Source organism: Meles meles, chromosome 1, assembly GCF_922984935.1.
Source record: "Meles meles chromosome 1, mMelMel3.1 paternal haplotype, whole genome shotgun sequence".
NCBI lineage: Eukaryota > Metazoa > Chordata > Mammalia > Carnivora > Mustelidae > Meles > Meles meles.
This window is the reverse complement of record NC_060066.1, coordinates 192,309,681-192,329,858: the sequence shown is the minus strand read 5'-3', so window position 1 is coordinate 192,329,858 and position 20,178 is coordinate 192,309,681. Positions and strand designations below refer to the sequence as shown.

The 20,178-nt window shown below is 45.5% G+C and overlaps 1 non-coding gene across 1 annotated transcript; it reads left to right on the top strand.

Annotated features, from left to right (window-relative positions):
- The first annotated feature begins 5,053 nt into the window (after positions 1-5,053).
- LOC123927621 lies at positions 5,054-5,213 on the top strand. The gene has a single exon (XR_006815497.1). It is a non-coding gene; the product is annotated as a U1 spliceosomal RNA (small nuclear RNA).
- The last annotated feature ends 14,965 nt before the right edge of the window (positions 5,214-20,178 follow it).

Below are 20,178 nucleotides of genomic sequence, written 5' to 3'. Positions count from 1 at the left end.
GTGAGACATGAGCGTACGTAGAAACCTGGCCAGAGAAATAAAAGTAGTAATTCCCCCTCTTCCTGGAACAGTTAACGGCCAGGTGTGGCCCAGCACTGAAGGCCGGGGCTTCCAGGGCCCCGGTCTCCCTGCTGAGCCACTCCACTGGAGAAGGGGTTCAGCCCCGTCTGCTCCTTTCCCCCGATTACTCCCCCCGATTACTGGAACACTTCCCCATGTAAATGAAACACTCAGGCACAAACCTACTGTCTGTTTGACGTGTGTGTATACATGTGTGCAATTCCACCACAGGTGTCTGTACACGTGTGCGAAACACAAAAACCTACTGATCCTGCTCGTCTGAGAGGAGGAGGGACTCACAGGGGACTGGGGGATGTTTACAATGATGGATTCTAGATGCTGTGAACGGGGGCGTTTGTTATTTGTATTTTTCCCCTTATCTTTTACATTTCTACAAAAAAAAAAGATCATTGCAGGAAACTTGGAGGAAATCACAGGAAAGTGTAAAGAAGAAATCTGAATGACCCAGAGTCCTTCCTGCCCTCACAGACAAGATACACACTTAGGAGGGTTTTTTCCTGCGCACGTAGGTCATTTTCTCCCCCTCTGAGACTCCTGGTCCCTGGCTCTGCTCTCCCAGCCCTTCTCATCACCGTGGCCTCTTGCCTTCCTGGTCACCCCCCACCATCCAGCAAGGATTTAGGTTTCAGAATTTCTGTCAGGTGATCTGTCCTACTGCTCTGATCATCCATGTAAATGACCCGCTGACCCCCTTCCTTGACCTCCTCAGTGACCTTCATCGGGACTCCATCATGTTCTCTGGGGCCATGGGCCTTGAACGGGCCCCTCTGGAACCCCAGCCTCAAGGGTCCCACCAGGGCCCCTCCTGCAGCTTGCTGGTCTTCTGCCTCCCAGTGCTTCAACCCCTGACTTCACAGAGGCCACTGGCTCATTCTCTTTCCTTCTGTTCATTCAGCCCCTCCTGGCCTCTGAAGGTGGTCGGGGTGAGGAATGCAAAATCAGGACTTGAACCTGGGGAGGAGAGGGGAGACTTGAGATGTGTGATGGGTGTGCCCATTCGCATGTGAAAAACACTATTCCAAAGCCACTCACCTGCTTTCTCCTCCTCCCAGGCAGGCCTTGGGGCTACACGTGGACCTCACCCCCTCTCTAATTCTCCCCCTTTTAGCTAATGCTCCCCACCAGCCTGGAAACACACCCGAGTCTCTTCTACCCTAAGACCACATCTCCTCCCCTTGACTCCCTTTACATTTCTGGGTATTCTTTTTCATGGCCTTTCCCTTCCCCTCCAAACTTCTGGAATGAATTATCCTGCGCTGCCTCCATCTTCTCAATGACCCCCTTCCCCTCCCCCACTGCACTGTGGCTCAGCCCTCTGCTGGAAGAGCCCGGTCCAGGCCCCCAGCACCTTCTAACTCGGTGAATCCAAGGGAAGCGGTTCAGCGCGTGGCTGGTCGTTGTTAGACGCTCCTCCTGCTCGCAGCACGCTGGTTCTCCCCCTGCATGCAGGACACTGGTTCCCCCTGCTTGTTCCTTCTCAGTCTCCTTTGGGCATGTTTTTTTTTTCTTTTTTTAACTTTATTTTATTTAATTCCGGTATAGTTAACACACAGTGTTCTTTTAGTTGCGGTTGTACAGTGTAGTAATTCAGCATTTCTGTACATTACTCAGCCTTTGTCAAGATAAGTGTCCTCTTAATCCCCCCTCATTTCCCCTATGCCCCCACCCACCTCCCCTCTGGCCACCACTGGTTTGTTCTCGGCCCTTAAGAGTCCATGTGTTGGGGGCGCCTGGGTGGCTCAGTGGGTTAAAGCCTCTGCCTTCGGCTCAGGTCATGATCCCAAGGTCCTGGGATGGAGCCCCGCATCGGGCTCTCTGCTCCACAGGGAGCCTGCTTCCTCCTCTCTCTCTGCCTACCTCTCTGCCTACTACTTGTGATCTCTGTCTGTCAAATAAATAAATAAAATATTAAAAAAAAAGAGTCCGTGTTTTGGGAACATCTGGGTGGCTCAGTCTGTTAAATGGTTAAGCAGCTGCCTTGGTCTCAGGTCATGATCCCAGGGGCTCCTTGCTCAGCGGGGAGCCTGCTTCTCCCTCTGTCTGCTGTTCCCTCTGCTTGTGCTCTCTCGCTGTCCCTCTGACAAATAAATAAATAAAATCTTTGGGGGAAAAAAAGAGTCTGTGTTTTGGTTTGTCTCTTTTTCTTTTTCTTTGTTCCTTTGTTTTGTTTCTTGAATTCCACATATGAGTGATACTACCCACTATTTGTCTTTCTTGGACTGGCTGATTTCACTTAGCACTATACTCTCTAGATCCATCCTTTTTTTTTTTTTTTTTAAGATTTTATTTATTTATTTCACAGACAGAGATCACAAGTAGGCAGAGAGGCAGGCAGAGAGAGAGGGGGAAGCAGGCTCCCCGCTGAGCAGGGAGCCCATGTGGGGCTTGATCCCAAGACCCTGGGATCATGACCTGAGCTGAAGGCAGATGCTCAACTGACTGAGCCACTATTTCTTTTTTTAATATTTATTTGAGAGAGAGAGAGCGAGAGCGCTCAGTGGGAGAGCAGAGGGTGAGGAAGAGAATCCCTAGTAGACTTCCAGCTGAGCGCAGAGCCCGATGACGCAGGTCTTGATCTCAGACTCCCGAGATCATGACCTGAGCTGAAATCAAGAGTGGGTCGCTTAACCGACTGAGCCACCCAAGCGTCCTGTGCTCTACCTTTAAATATTGGTAAACTTTTGTATCCTTTCTGCTTCCTACATTGTTCCCATTGGTTGGTTCATGTCATCTCTTGGCTCTCCTTTTATATGACAATTCTCAAATCTCTGCAGCCAGACTACGGTCCACTGAGCATTAGACTCAAATATCCAGTCGCCTGCCCTTTCTGCCGGGTGTCCCAGTCATCTCAAGCTCAACATGTACCAGCTGATATTCCCTCTTTTCTCCCAGATGGCTCCTTGAGTATTTTCTTAGTATCACCATGTACCCAAGACAAAAACCTGGGGGTCATTCTTTACACTTTCCTCTTTCTACACAGAGTCAATCATCAAATCTTGCTGAGTTACCTCATAAATGATTCTGTAACAAGTGCTGTCTTATTTGTCCCTGCTACTACTGCCCTTGTTCATGGAGCATCTCCTGTGGCCCCCAGTTGTTTTTCCATATACTCCTGAGTAATCTTCCTAAAGTATAAACCAGATTATGTCACTCTTCCGCTTAAAATCAGTAACATAAAGAAAATTGAAAAGACATAAATAAATGACGAGCCATTCTGGCATCATGGATTGTAAGACTTAATATTGTTAGGACGGCTGTTCTCCCCAGTGATCTACAGATTCGTTGCAATCCCTATCAAAATCCAAGCTCCCCCTGCCCTTGTTTTGCAGAAATTGACAAGAGGATCCTAAAATTCGTATGGAAATGCAAAAGATCCAAAATAGCCAAAACAATCTTGAAAAAGAAGTAAGTTGGAGGGTTCATACTTTCCAATTTCAAAATATACTACAAAGCTACAGTAATCAAGGCAACGTGATACTGGGCATAAGGATAGACATATAGGTCAATATTTGAGATTGGAGAGTAAAAACATATAAAGAAATAAATAAACCAGAAATAAAAATACACACGTGGTCAAAAAAAAATTTTTTTTTTGACAAGGGCACCAAGGTGATATAAAGAAGAAAGAGTGGGGCCCCTGGGTGGCTTGGTTGGTTAAGCACCTGACTCTTGATCTCAACTCGGGTCTTGATCTCAGGGTTGTGAGTTCAAGTCCGACACTGGGCTCCACACTGGATGTGGAGCCTACTAAAAAAAAAAAAAAAAATCAGTGCTCCTTAAAGTGTGGTCTCCAAACCCCTGAGCATCCCCAAGGGCTTTTTAGAGACTCCGTGAAGTCAAAATTGTTTTTATAATAATACTAAGATGTTATCTTTGCCTTTTTTGGTGGTGAGAAAGCCATGGCGGGTAGAACAGCTGGCCCCTTTAGGTAAAGTGAGGCATGGCCGCAGGTACACTTGTGGTCGTTGTAGTCCCCCCTGCCCTGTCTACACAACAAAGGAAATAAATAAAGCAGTTTTGCCGAAGAATGACTCGATAAGGGACATTTGGGTGGGTCAGTTTATTAAGCGTCTGCCTTCAGCTCAGGTCATGATCCCAGTGTCCTGCTATCGAGCCCCGCATTGGGCTTCTTGCTCAGTGGGGTATCTGCTTCTCCCTCTCCTTCTGCTGCTCCCCCTGCTTGTGCTCTCTTTCTCAGTCTCAAATAAATAAATAAAATCTTGGGCTCCTGGGGGCCTCAGTTGGTTAAGTGACTGCCTTCAGCTTAGGTCACGATCCTGGAGTCCCACATCCGGCTCCCTGCTCTGCAGGGAGTCTGCTTCTTCCTCTGACCTTTCTCCACTTCTGTTCTCTCTCTCTCATTCTCTCTCTCAAATAAATAAATAAAATCTTTAAAAGTAAATAAGTAAATAAAATCTTTAAAAAAAAAAAGCATTTTGACAAGTGGGAAGAATTCTGCTAGATGCCTAAGGACCGTGGTTTTCCCAGGAAAAACACTTGTAATATTTGAGCGGCAAGCTGAACTAACTGCTCGTTGCAAGTTCAACACCGTTTCTACCCGAAAGAAGGATGGAAAGACACACCTTGATTATGCAAATCTATATCTATAGTTATATCTATTTTTTTTTTGGTGGACATTTTCTCTAAAATAAAAGAAGTGAGCCAATTGATTCAAGAGGGAAATTGACAATATTTGCTGCTAATAATAAAATTTCAGGTTTTGCGTGAAAATTAGTCTTTTGGAATATTTGTATCCACCCCGTCTTTCTCTCTGTCTGCCTCCCTGACAACTTGTGATCTCTGTCAAATAAATAAATAAAATCTTAAAAAAAAGATGCATTCAAAGTGGAAGATGGACCAATGTGTTTTAATTTAATGAAAAATTGACTGGTTTCAGGTTCCACCCTGAAACTAAATTTTACAGAACTATCATGTGTTAGGTTTTTATAGACTATCAAAAAGAAATATCCACAGACTTACCCGGTAGGGAAACCACGATCATGCAGGAGCTTCGCCCAGTTCTAGACTCACCCATTGCACTCTGGGTGTGCTGACCTTTCAGATCTCCTCAAATGTGGGAGACTTGGTTGCATGATTTATGGTAGTGGGGACCGTGTTCGCTTTCTTCTCTTAAAAAAAAGAAAAAAAGAGGAATATCCACAGTTATCTGAATAGACTTTTAAAAATAATCCTCCTTTTTCCATTTTTATATCTGTATGAGGCTGAATTTTGTTTAGATACTTCAACTAAAACAACATATCTCAACAGATTGAATAAAGAAGCAGATATGGGAGTCTAGCTGCCTTTTATGAAGCCAGACATTTAAAGAGATTTGCAAAACTCTCAAACAATGTCATTCTTCCCACTAATTTTTTGATTTGGAAAATGTGGTTATTTTTCACTGAAAAGGGTGTTGTTTATGTTACATTAGTGGTCTCATTATTTTTATTTTTATTTTTAAATAAAGAAATGTATTTTTATGAATTTTTTAAAAAATTTATTTGACAGACAAAGATCACAAGTAGGCAGAGAGGCAGGAAGAGAGAGGAGGAAGCTGACTCCCTGCTGAGCAGAGAGCCCGATGCTGGGCTCGATCCCAGGAACCTGGGATCATGACCTGAGCCGAAGGCAGAGGCTTTAACCCACTGAGCCACCCAGGCGCCCAAGAAATGTATTTTTAAAACTCTTAATTTTGGGGCACCTCGGTGGGTCAGTGGGTCAAGCTTCTGCTCAGGTCATGATCTCAGGGTCCTGGGATGGAGCCCTGCATCGGGCTCTCTGCTCAGCGGGGAGCCTGCTTCCCCTCTCTCTCTGCCTGCCTCTCTGCCTGCTTGTGATCTCTCTCTCTGTCAAATAAATAAATAAGATCTTATAAAAATATATAAAACTCAATTTTATTTTTTATTTTTATGGTTTTTTAGAGAAGTTTTTATTTACCTATTTGTTAGAGAGAGGGAGAGCACAAGCAGGGGAGCTGTAGGCAGAGGGAGAGGCAGACTCCCTGCTGAGCAGAGATTCTGGGACCCTGGGTTTATGACCTGAGCCAAAGGCTGGTGCTTAACCTACTAAGCCACCCAGGTGTCTCTAAAACTCTCAATTTTAATTCAAATATGGCAAATATCAGTAATGTAACCCATGTAATCAAAAGCTTTTTCAGGTCTTCAATTTTTCAGAGTGTAAGGGGGTCTTGAAGACTGAGAAGTTTGGGAAACACTTGTTTTGTTTAGATGTGTATTAGATATTGTTATGGATAAACAATAATGTGACTCAGCCGCATACATGACACGTTGGTGCACTGGTGGAGGAAACACAAGGTAATTCTAAATAAACTCTCCTACCTGGAAAAGGAGGGGAGACAAAATAGCACCCAAGGGTCGGTGGTGTGTGTTGCATCTTGGGGAGAACAGCAAGGATTCCCTGCCTTGGTAGAGTGAAGCCAGTCTGTCTGCTGTGCCATGTTGGGGGGGGTATCCCCTATTTTTTTTTTTTTTTGAAGATTTTATTTATTTGACAGAGACACAAAGAGAGAGAAGGAATACAAGCCAGGGGAGTGGGTGAGGGGGAAGCAGGCTCCCACTGAGCAGAGAGCCGGATGTGGGGTTCCATCCCAGCACCCTGGGGACATGACCTGAGCCAGAGGCAGGCCTTTAATGACTGAGCCACCCAGGCACCCCAGGTCTCCCCTATTCCTGTAGCTTTGTGGCCACCTTTTAGAAGGATTTTGAAGACGTCCCGTTAGTGTTGTTGGGAACCAAGATATTGCCCTGGGGTGATCACTGCAGGCTTCCTTGTGCCAGGATTTGGGTTTCTTGGGGAAAACCCCTCCCTTAGAAGATGCGGGAGGTTTCTAAGTGTTCATGTTTGGATAACTCTACTAAGAACCAAGTCAGAAGAACCGTGAACTATGGTTTCTGAATCTTGACGGGGCGGGGAGGGGGGGAACGGGGCGGGGCGCGGGGGGCGGGGGGGGGGCGTCTGTCAGCAACGGGACCTCCCAGTCCTCAGCCCAGGGTCTCCCTCTTCACTTTTGCCTTGGGGTCAGCTTTGACCACGAGGCTGCATTCCAGGGGAAGGCTCTTTACCTAGGGGAACTGTCCAGTTACTGGGGACAAGCAGGAAGGGCTTGGGCGGGGTTATGTTTCCTGCCTTCCTGCCTTTGTTCCCACTCGCGTTAGCTTTGACCTGAAGAGATAGGCTTTTTCAATCCTGCAAAGCATGTGACCATCAGCCGGTGCTGGCCACAGGCAGTCTGTCTTGGCACAGGTGTAGGCCCGCACGGTCAGGGGCCAGGCTGCCTGGATTCAAATGGTAGCTCTTGCCTGTCTAGCTTCATGACCTTGGGCAAACTGTTGTGTGTCTCAGTTTCTCAAATGTAAAATGGGAGAGTAACAGTGGTAACTACTTGTTTGTGTTCCTGGGAAGATTTGGTGGATTCTTTTGTGTAAAGCTCTTAGAACCCGGCATAGGAGGGGTGCCTCAGAAATATTAGCTTTTTTTTTTTTTAAGATTTTATTTATTTATTTGACAGAGATCACCAGTAGGCAGAGAGGCCGGCAGAGAGAGAGGAGGAAGCAGGCTCCCCACTGAGGCAGAGAGCCCGATGTAGGGCTCGATCCCAGGACCCCAGGATCATGACCTGAGCCGAAGGCAGAGGCTTTAACCCACTGAGCCCCCCAGGTGCCCCTGGAAATATTAGCTTTTATTATTCATTATTCTGGCTGCAAAATTTGTGTCTTTGACTCCAAATGAAAGGCTTGAGAAGACAGCCGACACGCACAACCTCGTGACAGATGTCTACCAAGTCCTTGAGCTCCCACCTGTGTTAGATACGGGGGCTGAGTTTCAAGCGCCGTGGCATTGCAGGGCATGCTGACCTCCCGGACTGGGATGAGGAAGACCTCACTGTCTATAGCCCACCTCAATCCTGCCAGTTCCGTGGGTCAGGGGTCATCACCCCACTTCCTTCAGGTACGGTGACAGAAGCCTAACAGAAATGGGCTTTTGAGAGAGGAGAAGTATTTGTTGGATTATGGTATGGGGAAGGTTCAGGGGCTTTAGGCATGGTTGGATCCAGGCCCTGAAATGATGTCGTCTGGTGTCTTCCCACGGTGTCCCTGTCTCTTGCCTTCCACTTCTCAGTTCTGCCTTCCCCTGTGTGGTTTCAGTGTCAGGAAGTGTGGCCCCATAGTGGAAGATCCACACTTACTTACGTCTTCCCAATCCACACTTATTTACATCTTCCCAGCTTAGGAGCCTCAGGAGGAGGCACCTTCTACCCTCCAAAATTCCAGAAAAGTTTGGGATTGCCTTGAATTTCTGCAGCTCTGGCTGTGTTCTTTAGCCTTGGAACAGCCCCGAATGACGTCACGTGTGGCCTCAGGGGACTGAGGCAGCACAGCGGGGGGGGGGGGGGGGGGGGGGGCTGGTATTTATTTATCAGCCATCTGTTCTGTCGTAGGCATTGTATATCTTCTCAGAGTGAAGATTAGCCCCTTTGGGAAGGACGCTAAATCTCATGGTTGTCTTCATGTCCCTCCAAGCTGAGAGGGGAGGGGCCCCTTCTGTGTCCACAGCCAACCCCTCTGCCTGCGCCTGATTTTGTCTCTCTGGCTTCTAGTGGCAGAGAGCCATGAAATCGCTTCCTTTCTCTCCCTGTTTCCTCCTGAGACTCCAAACATGCACGAGTCTCTCCTAAAATATCTCCCCTTCTTAGGAGAGAATTGTCTACCATCTCTACCTCCTTCCTGTCCACTCACACCTCAGCTAAATGAAATCCGCTCTCTACGGCTGCTGTCTCCTGAAATTGCTCTGTCTGAAGTTAGCCATTACTGCCCATCTGACAAAGCCAGTTCTCGGGCAGCTTGACCTGTTCCACACGTCAGCTCACCATACTTTCCTTCCTGGACTTCTCCCCCAACTCAGCTTCCGGTGTTTTGTTCCCTCCTGGCTCCCCTTCCCCCTTCTCTGGTTGTTCCTTTCAATGCTCTCATCAGTGAAAGGTTTATGAGAAGAGAAAGACCAATCCTCCCTCCTCATTCACATCTTTGGTTTCCTGTGTCATTTTGACCTCAGTGATTTCCCAACCCTGTGGCCTGGGTCTGCCTCTGGGTGTCAGTTTCAATGCCCAAGCAGAGAGTCTGAGCAGGGCCCCTGTCCGCATACAGTGAACAACGAATGAACTTCCTCAAAGGCAGGGGCCTCAGAAATGGCCAAGCAGTAGGTGATCTAGAACTCTTTTCCAAGCCACTAGCAAAGGCAGACCCATAGAAGAAAAGGGAAGCACCATCTCCAGTGAGGGCTAAGATGAGGGGCCATTATCCTGCCCTTGCTGGATCCCTCTGAAGACAACTCAGTCTTCAGAATTCAACCCCCCCCCCCCCCCGGCCCCAGCAGCCTCTTCCACTCCCCCTGCACTCAGGAAGCCCCCACTCGCGTGTTGCACGGTCTTGTCTAAGTGGAAAGAGCATAAGGTCTGGAATTCCAGATCTGCATCTGTGGCCTGCTTTTTTTTTTTTTTTTTTAAATCTAGCTGTGATCCCCAGAAAACCAGCGGCCAAGGAAGAAGTGGGCAAGGAAGAGCCAGGCTCAGCTGACTTTCAGTAATGGGGGTGAGAGAAAGGTCAGGGAGGAAGTGAGGTTGGCAGGGAAGCCACGTCAGCAGCCCCTGAGGTCCCTGGAGAACAGGGACAATGACATGGTGATGTTCTCTGGGTGTCCTTTAGCACTCGTGTCCCCCATACTGGGCAGTCTCACACCCGTGGTTGGCTCCTGTCACATCTAGGTTGTTCACGGCGACATTTGGCTTGGGCCCAAATCCTGTGTCCAATCAGCTGCAGGAAGGTTGGCAGGGCTGGATTTATGTGACCTAGATCACAGATGTTGTGGAGCAAGATCAGCTCAGGTCCACTGGCCGCGCCAGAAGCTGCGGGAACTGCGGGCACTCAGCCTCATGGCTTGTGAGTCTTCCTCCTTGCGTCTCAATTTCCTTCTCTGTTTGACAAATGAAAGGGTTGGACCAGTGGATTTTCAAAGACGCTTCCAAATCTGACTTTCCGGGATTGTATTATTGTTATAGCATGGTTTCCCATCAGCTCTAGCAAAATGCCACGTCCTATCCTTGCTGGAAGGTTTCAAGGTGTGGGCTTGAAACCCACATCTTGGAAACAGGGAGAGAGAGGAAGCAACTCAGTCAGGGCTCAGTCACAGGACACAAAACTGCCCTAATTAGTTCAAGCAGAAAAAGACTTAATACAGGAAATCCTACGTTAAAAGAAATAGTTGGAAGGGCTGGAGGAGTGGGTTCTGGGATGAACCTCCTGGAATGACTCTTAGAACAAGACCCCAGAGCAGCTGCTGACTCTGGCACAATCAGGAAGGTGACGAGTCAGGAGGCCGCCCCTAGAATCCTCGCGCTGAAGAACGTACCAAGGGAAAAGACAGCCCACGGAATGGAAGAAAGAATTTTTGAGTCGTATGTCAGTTAAGGGAATTTTAGCCAGAATATATAAAAAGTTCTTTTGACTCAACGATACAAAAGGCAAATGACCCAGTTTAAAAATAAGCAAGGGATCGGAATAGGTATTTCTTCAAATAAAATCTACAAACAGCCAAGGAGTGAGGGAAAAGATGCTCAACATTATTAGTCATTAGAGAAGCGCAAATTGTAACCGCTACCACTTCATGCCCACTGGGATGGCTACAACCAAAAGACAGATAGTATCAAGGATTGGCAGGGATGTGGAGAAACTGGAACCCTTGTGTACTGCTGGTGGATAAAATGATATAGCCTCTGTGGAAACAGGATGGTGGTTCCTCAAAAAATTAAACATAGAGGGGCACCTGGGTGGCTCAGTTGTTAAGCGTCTGCCTTTGGCTCAGGTCATGGTCCCAGGGTCCTGGGATCCAGCCCCACACTGTGCTCCCTGCTCAGCGGGAAGCCTGCTTCTCCCTCTCCTACTCTCCCTGCTTGTGTTCCCTCTCTCGCTGTCTCTCTCTCTGTCAAATAAGCAAATAAAATCTTTTAAAAAAATTAAACATAGAATTTCCATATGATCCAGAAATTCCACGTCTGGATATAGACCCAAAAGAATTGAAAACGGGGACTAGAACAGATTTTCATACACCAATATTCATAGCAGCATTGGTCACAATAGCCAAAAAGTAGAAAAAATTTACATGTCCATCAACTGATGAATGGGTGAACAAAATATGGTATATCTGTACAAAATACAATGGAGTATTATGCAGCCATAAAAAAGAATGATGTTTGGACACATGCTACAACATGGATGGGCCTTGTAAACCGTGTGTCAAGGGAAAGAGGCCAGACACGAAAGGTAATCTATTGTATGATTCCATTCATACAGAATGTCCAGAATGTCCAGAGCAGACAAGGTCATAGAGACAGAAAGTAGATTAGTGGTTGCCAGAGCTGGGCTGGGGAGATGAGGGAATTGGAACTGACTACTACAGATTCCTTTGAGGGTGATGGAAATGTTTTGGAATTAGATAGTGGTGATGGTTGCACAATTTTATGAATCTATTTAAAATCTACTGAGTTGAACAGTTTGTTTTTTGCTGAGTTGTACAATTTAAAATGGTGAAGGGATGGTTAAACACATACACACACACACCCTTGTGGCTGCAATCTCAGGCTCAGAAGCCCTGCCCCCCACCTCCCCCACTCCACCTTCCCCCCTTCCCCGCCTTCCCCCCTCCCCATCACTGCTGCTTTTCAACCTCATGGAGTAATGACTGCACCCCAGAATGCTGCTGAAGAGTAACCCAAGGTTGACAACACAAAACAATAACCATATAGCTGGGAAGTGACCTTGACTTTACTTTCTCCTCCCAACTCTTATATAAATGGATGCAATTTGTAGACCCTAATTTGCGTGCAGAATGTTAACTGCAAGGGTTTCTGGGAAATAGAGTGTTTAACTTTTCAGCCTTGGCAGTATGAGGAAGAGTTTGGGACAGATGCTGATGGCCAGTTTGCCATATCTATGTTAGTTTGGCCTTTTAGGGATCTAAACATGCTCCCTAAAAGGAGATATCCAAAGTCTCATTAGTCATGTATCCACCTCTGGGTGATGTTCATCCTAGTTGAGTCGGAATTCTACCTCAACAACTTAAGGATTACACGATCAAGCTATCAACAAGAACACATCTTATAATACCAGGGAAAATGTTGGTCCAATGGACTCATTGTTGTGTGTGCTGGTGGAAGTATTTCTCCTCTGGGTATTGAGGCTCTTTTTTTTTTTTTTTTTTTTTTTTTTTTGAGACAGAGAGAGAGAGAGAGAACAAGCAGGGAAAGGGCAGAGGGAGAGTGAGAGAGAATCTTAAGCCGGCTCCACGCCCAGTGCGGAGCCCAGTGAGGGGTGCTCGATCCTCTGACCCTGAGATTGATCGTGATGTGAGCCGAAATCTACAGTCAGATGCTCAACCGCCTGAGCCACCCAGGCGCCCCTGGGTGTTGAGACTTTTCAACTAGCAAAGACCAAAGTTGCAGGGACAAGCAGTAGAACATATAGTGGTCACTGTTTCAGAGCATATACCTCATACTGTGGGATGGAACTTCAACCTCACAAGAGGTTGTTTTCCGGTATTCTTCAGTAAGCCGTTTAACTGTTCTCTGGGGCCACAGGTCTTAGCCGCATTGGCCCTAGCTTACTTAGCTCACTGATGAGAGGCAGTGTGTGGAACACTACACGATGAATATGGTTTTGTAAGTTCATGGATGATGGTAAATGAAAATGGTGTTAGCTAATACATGTAGCACTAACTACAAGCTAGGCACTGTTATATGTATTCACTTAATCCTCACAGTCCCAAATGGTGAAAATGAGATAGAGAGGTTGAATGATATGCCCAAGGTCATAGGCTACTTAAAATGATGGTGTTAGAAATGTCTATCCAGGCATTCTGACTCGAGAGTCTATCCTTTTAACCACCGTGCTTCTCAAAGTGAATGCAGTCAAATTTACAATCAAATTTATAGTAATGGGAAGGGGGAGAAATGCCCCCTTAATTTCATAATAGTTGAAATTTAATTTAATGTTTCTTTGTGAATATTTTAGGTTTGACATTCATGGAAACGATCCATATTTTGAATGTGTGTCTTTTCCAGTGAGGAAAATCCTGGTGTTCTCAGGGATGGGAGGGATCTGATCTGCTAGTAAGTGTGCAGTTAGTACCCCCAGAGCATGGAGCAGGGCTCAGGAGTAAGTCAACATGAGAATCTCAAAAGGATAGGCATTGTTTGGGGACCCTGGGTGACTCAGTCATTAAGTGTCTGCCTTTGGTGGGGTGCCTGGGTGGCTCCGTGGGTTAAAGCCTCTGCCTTCGGCTCAGGTCATCATCTCAGGGTCCTGGGATCGAGCCCCGCATTGGGTTCTCTGTTCAGCAGGGAGCCTGCTTCCCCTCGCTCTCTCTGCCTAGCTCTCTGCCTACTTGTGATCTGTCAAATAATAAATAAAATCTTTAAAAAAAAACCTTAAAAAGTAGGCATTGTCAAAATTAGCATGACTTTACTCCAAAATCTTAAGGTTCAGTGCTATGGTTTTATTTATTTATTTATTTATTTATTTATTTATTTATTTATTTGAGAGAGAGAGAGCTAGAGAGAGCTTGAGAGGGGAGAAGGTCAGAGGGAGAGGTAGACTCCCCATGGAGCTGGGAGCCCAGTGTGGGACTCAATCCCAGAACTCCAGGATCATGACCCGAGCTGAAGGCAGTTGCTTAACTGAGACACCCAGACGCCCCCCAGTGCTGTGGTTCTTTTAGGGAAGTTTGCTGGGAGTGTATGTGTATATGTATGTACACACTCGTTTGCCCAGGGACTTTGAACACCACTAGATCTCCTGGGTCAGAAAACCCAAACCGGTTACATTCCAGCCTATTCCAACTGGTGACCATTCTCTTTTCCTTGGCCCGTCAAAGTCAGTAGCTGTATGAGTTACTTGGTAAGCAGGTCAACACAGCATAACCAAATGTGGTAGGTTACCTCCGATATCCAGAGATTGAATTATCAGGATTTTTCTCAGTGGTGGCCAGTGAACAGTGCAATAGTTTTGTCTTTCACTGTAGATAACCTACCATGCTCCTGGCTACTGCTCCGGATTCCTAAAAACTTCATGGAGGTGGAAGGGTCCCTAATCTCCACAGGGATTATCTCCTGGCCTCTAGAATACATGTGTTTTACCAAGGCATTTAGACACCTGCTACTTGAATTAGGTCCCAAAACACGATGTTTTCACATGAAGAGTGGTGTTCTGGGAAATGAGATGACTTAAGTGCCTACGGATGAGATTTCAACAGAGCTGGAGAGGTGATATGACCCAGATGCAGGACAGTAAGATGGACTGTTGACGTTGACAGGTGAAAGTCATCTGCGTGTGATGTTTCTTGCTCTTAGTGCTAGAGAAGAAAGCCGCTTCCAGGTCACTGTCCGAGGTGCTGGGGCAGGTGCTGACCTGCTTCATGAAGAGACTGTATCTGAAATAACAGCTGTGAGTCAAGTCCTGTACAGGGAAAACAAATACTTTACATGTCGCTAAGATAGAGGCTCCTGAATTTCTCAGTCTTTGACCGGGGCAGGGATATCCAGCATGCCCTCAGTGATGCACTTTCTGCTTTTGAATTAGGATTCTGCTGGGGAAGGACAGTTCCAGGGGCTTTCTTTTGTTTTTCTTACCACAATAGCTTTAACTCTAGAGGTCAATGCGGAGATTCTGCCAGTTGCCAAGTATGTCAACTGTACCTACCGGAACTGGGAAATAACCACAGGATGGATATGTGAAATAGATCTGGGCCAAAATTCCTTTTAAATTACTCGATCCCCATGTTATTAGTTTGCAAGATGTGCTATAACAAGTACCAGAAACTGGGTGGCTTAAACACCACTAACCGACTGGGCTAGAAATCCGAAATCAAGGTGTTGGTGGGTTTGGTTCCTTCTGAGGGGCCATGAGGGACAATCTGTTCTTGGCTTCTCCTCTAGTTTCTGGTAGTTTGTTGAGCCTCTGCGGCATTGTTCTGATCTCTGGCTGGGCATTCTCCGTTTTTGTGTCTCTGTGTCCAAATGTTTCCTTTGACATATGGCACCAATCATATTAGTCTAGGGACCTATCCTACCCCAATATGACCTATTTATGCAATTACTTCTGCAGTGGCCTTATTTCCAAATAAGGTCACGTTCTGAGGTGTTAGGGGTTAGGACTCCCGACACATACATTTTGGAGGACACAATTCAACCCGTAACACCCCATAAACCTCTATTCTAACTAGAGGACCACAAAGACCTTTTAGGCTTCTTAGGATTACTGCTAGCATGGGGCTCGTTCCTAAATATTCCCTAAAGGCCTGGATATTTCCATTTTCCTAAGCACAGGAACTTGGATAAATGCCTTAAGATTCCTTTAGGGAGGATCAAAAGGTTTACAATTGTAGTTATGGTGGTATCGTTGGGTGCTCCCTCCAGGGTACTAAGCACCCCTTTATTCAGGACCTTGGGTCTGAGAATTTAGTGAGAGTTCATAACTCTCCATTTTGGTGACTCGAAACAGGAGCAAAGTCTTGCTTTGGGTTATACAAACCAAATAGGACCATCATCCCAGCTCTGTTGCCTTGGTACTGCCCTTTGCCCCCTGCCACTCCAGGATCCCATCATCCCCACTGATATTGGGGATTCCATTTCAACAGCAGCATTTCTGAGTTTCATTCCCAGCCTATGGAGGACATAAACTACAGCATTTTCCCAGGCAAGGTGTTCCCCTTATCTGTGTACTTTCCAATTCCTTGGGGAAAGAAATACCCTCTGAGCAATTCTGGAGGGCAAAATTAGATGAGTAAGTCACACATATGATAAATCTGCATCAATATTTTTATCTTCATGTTTTTGGGTTCATCTTCTAATGCCATACTGAGGAATGTTTGGCATTTCAATTTGAGTGTAGACCACTGTTCAGTCCAGGCTTCATCTAACCAACCAGCTAAGAAACACTCTTAGCTGCTAAAGCCAACATATTGAATTCAGTATCTCTAGAATTTCCATATTAATAAATTCAACCCAAATGAAAATAATGTTCTTTTTTTCTGGTCTAATTTAAACTTTTAAGATCCAGGCTTCTGCTGATTCAAATTAACAAAACCTGACAATTCTTCTGTAAGACGTCTCTCAGATCACACTTCGTGTTTGCTTCCAAAAACGTACTGGGATCAGACTCTAGTTACAGATCTGGTGGCAATATAGGGTAGTGGGTGGGACAGAAGTACTGGCTTTCCCTTTCAAGACAAGTACCTGAGGGTCTCCAAGTAAGACAGGACCAGTCATATCAGTGAGGGGAAAAAAGGCTGTTTCTGTTGGTGAGAAGATAAGTGGAATCTGGATTCAGAACACTGGAGTTTATCCAAATCCATTCAAATGTCCCCATTTCTCATTTCAGGGTCCCACTCTCTCCCAAACAATGCTGTAATTTTCACATAAGAGACATGATAAGGCTATGAATTTAACTTACGTTGTAATTCTATAACCCACAGTCTCCTGATTTTCGTGTACATCAGCCTTGCAGTTGCAAGAGATGAAATTCTTCTGGGGGGCGCCTGGGTGGCTCAGTGGGTGAAAGCCTCTGCCTTTGGCTCAGGTCATGATCCCAGGGTCCTGGGATCAAACCCTGCATTGGGCTCTCTGCTCAGCAGGGAGCCTGTTGCTGCTTCTTCCACTCTGACGACTTGTGATCTTTGTCAAATAAATAAATAAAATCTTTTTTTTTTTTTTTTTTTTTAAGAAATTCTTCTTGGGCTCTCCTATACATGGCTTGAGCTGTAAACTTAAAGCTCTTGAGCCTTTGGTTTTCTTTCCTTTACTTAAAAAAAATTCTTATTTGAGAGCACATGTGTGCAAGTGCACCCATGTGTGTGTGTGTCTGTGTGTGTGTGTGTGTGAGAGAGAGAGAGAGAGAGAGAGAGAAATGGAGGGGCAGTGGGAGTGGGAGAATCCGAAGCAGACTCTGCAGCTGAGCACAGACCCAATGTGGGGCTCAATCCCAAGATCCTGAGATCATGACCGAAGCTGAAACCAAGTTGGATGACGTCCGCCCCTCTTTCCTTTACTTCTTTAGCATAGCCGCCACCATCTAGGCCCTCATTTCTTACATGATGATCAATAGTGGCAGCCATTTGATCTGCCAAAGTTCTCCAAAAGACATTTCATTTCAAGTGACCATAAATGTAAGTAATCTTTGTCTACTGCTTCCCAATGGCAATTTTATCCTCATTTCCTTCAAATCCAACCGAGTCATAACTAATGTAGGAGTCCCGTCTTTGAGGGCGTATTGCCTATAGCTATTTTTGGAACCAAATACCGTTATCAGCATTTCGTAGTTGTAGGAAGCAAAACCCTTCTACTTATTTTAAGTAGAAAAGGATTCAGTACAAGTAAATTAGGTGCTTGTAAGCATTGGAAAGCCTGAGCAAGTGGGCTCTGGGCTGGACTTCCAGGAAAAACTGATCGGTCTACCCTGGTAGCTGTTACGTCTGCGACCATCCACGTGAGGCATCAGGAGGCCACCACAGGCTGACAACAAGAACACATATCACTGTTATTTACAGATCAGGAAGCCCTTCCTTCAAAAAACTATGGAAAGATACTGGAATACCATTGAAGAGAAACCCAAGGTCTCTATACCCTTGCAGTAGCAACCAAAGTAGCTGAAGATGATCCCTCGATCACTTCTTCTTCCACATTGTTTGCTCATTTAATTGGAAAACTTAAATTATATTCAGAACCTTGGTTTAAGGAAGTTTAAGATGTGTAGTTTTTAGCTTTCCAGCCTCTGGAGTACAATAAAGTACTAGTACAATAATATTAGGAAGGGTCAGAGTGAGTAAGTACCCATTTACCATATCCATGAATTTCTTTATGTTAGCCCGTCCCAGCAGGACTGGTGACCAGACCCACTCACCCCCACCCCCCGGTTTTAGCCCCTTCGAAAGTTGACTGCAAGCATCCCATCTGTCTGGCTTTGAAGATTACCTCTCTTCCTAGCCTCAGAGTTGCATCCTTAGCCATACAGGTCTCTAAGCTGTGTGTGTGTACGTGTGTTTTAATCAGACTAAGTATGTTCCACCAAAGAGCCTTTGCACTCTATTCTTGCTGTCTGGTATGTTCTTCCCCTAGATATTCGCTTGGTCCTTTCTCAATCCCCTTAGGACTCTGATAAAATTACGAAAAAGCCTCTACTACCATCTGAAGTAGCACCATCTACCATTCTCTCTTCCCTCTCCCCGCTTTGTTTTCTTCAATGCACTTATCCTCATCCAGGCTATAGATCTGATGGTCTTTCCCCACTACAGTGTAAGCTCCATGGGGATGCTAATTTCATGTTTTCTTCTTTGCTGCATTCCACACTTGAAATGTAGGCATTTCAAAATGAATGAATGCTGTACAAAGAGGAAGTTACTTTCCCCATTTTCTAAAGGGAGAACAAACCTTTCCAATGCATTACTCATGGTGTCCTCCAGGTGGCGCCTAAGTTTTTTTTTTTTTTTTTTTTTTTCATCCTTGCTAATGTCTAGGATCTACAACAAGAGAGTTGCAAAGAATTAGAGTAAGCTTAGTTTTTCATAGCCTCTAGTCTATAGAGTTCTGGGCTTTTCTTAGATGACACCCATTATCTCCCTTATTTCTTCTTATTCCTGCAGGAGGGAAAAAACATGGGTCTTCACCAAAAGCATTTCAGTACACCATGTCACTTTACGACGCCATAGTTAAGGATTGTTTTCCCCATGTTGGCTAAGTGAAAACTGATCAGAGGCAACTGCCCAAGTCTCACAATGGGAAGAAGTGGAGCCGAGATAACAACACAGGTTTGGCTGCCAACTCTTGTCCCTCCAAAAGACTTCTTTGCTTTTATCCAAGTTAACTACTGTTCTGGTGAGCCTTCAAGAGAATTGTAATCTTGAGTTATTTGCATTTCAGGGATTTTCAGACTGCCTGCCCCTTTCTCCAACAGGTTCCCTTTTTCACACAAGGACATTAGGGCATTTTCTTCCACAGACCCGAAGTCCACTAAGAGCATCTCTTGTTCCATGTGCAGGGAAATGTGCTTAGTCTAGATGCAGTGCCCAAGAGACAAGGATCTTCCAAGTTGTTGTCCAGACTCATCCTCCTCATTGTGGTAAAGCACAGGTCAGCAAGACAAGGAGCAGGTGCATCTGTGAAAGGAAACAGAAAGCCATCTGGTCCTCAGGGAAAGGATGGTTGCAACTCTTCCTCTGGGCCCAGGGCTAAGGTGCTAGAGAAGTCTGGCACTGGAAGCTCCTTAAATATTGTTTAAGAGTGGGAATCAGGGGCATGAGAGAGAGATTGATTCACAGTCACAAAGTTACTGCCAGATTTAGAATCTTACATCAGGTTTCATGAATCTTTTAGTTTTTCTGCTACACTATGTATGAGCTTTCTTGCTAAGGTCATTATTCTAGACAGAGCCAAAATCCCAAGTAGTACTAACTTAGCTCAATTCTGATGAATTTATAAGAACAGATAAAATTAAAGGTTGAGATTCTGATGGCATGTCTTCTTTCTCCTTTCATTACAAATTTCAATCAGATTCCTTAGGCCCTCTTACTTAAACTACATTGGCAAAACGGAGAAAGATTTTTGGAACAGGGAATGCGTACCGGAGAATATAACAAACACCTGGGTTATTGCTTGGTGATTATGCAAGTAAGAATACTCTGTCTCCAACGTGTAACCCTGCACCATTCCCTAGGATCTCTCTGAAGAGCCACTGGAACAGCCACCTCCTTTCCCCCCAATGAAACACATTTCTACCAGTGACTACAATGAGAAGAAATAAAGCTTTAACAGCAAAACTACACAGCTGCCTCTAGAGGGCAAACAAGGTTCATTGTAATCTACAGCTTCTCCATATGACTGACTCAGCTAATTCTTTAGTCTGATAGCCCAGTCCCAAAACAAGCTACCTTTGCTTCCTGGCAGGCTAGGAGCCGTGGGTTCATAAAGGACTCCACTGCAGTCTAATTAGAATATAATCCTTTCCTGGGACTGGGAAAACTCTGGTCTAGAGACTG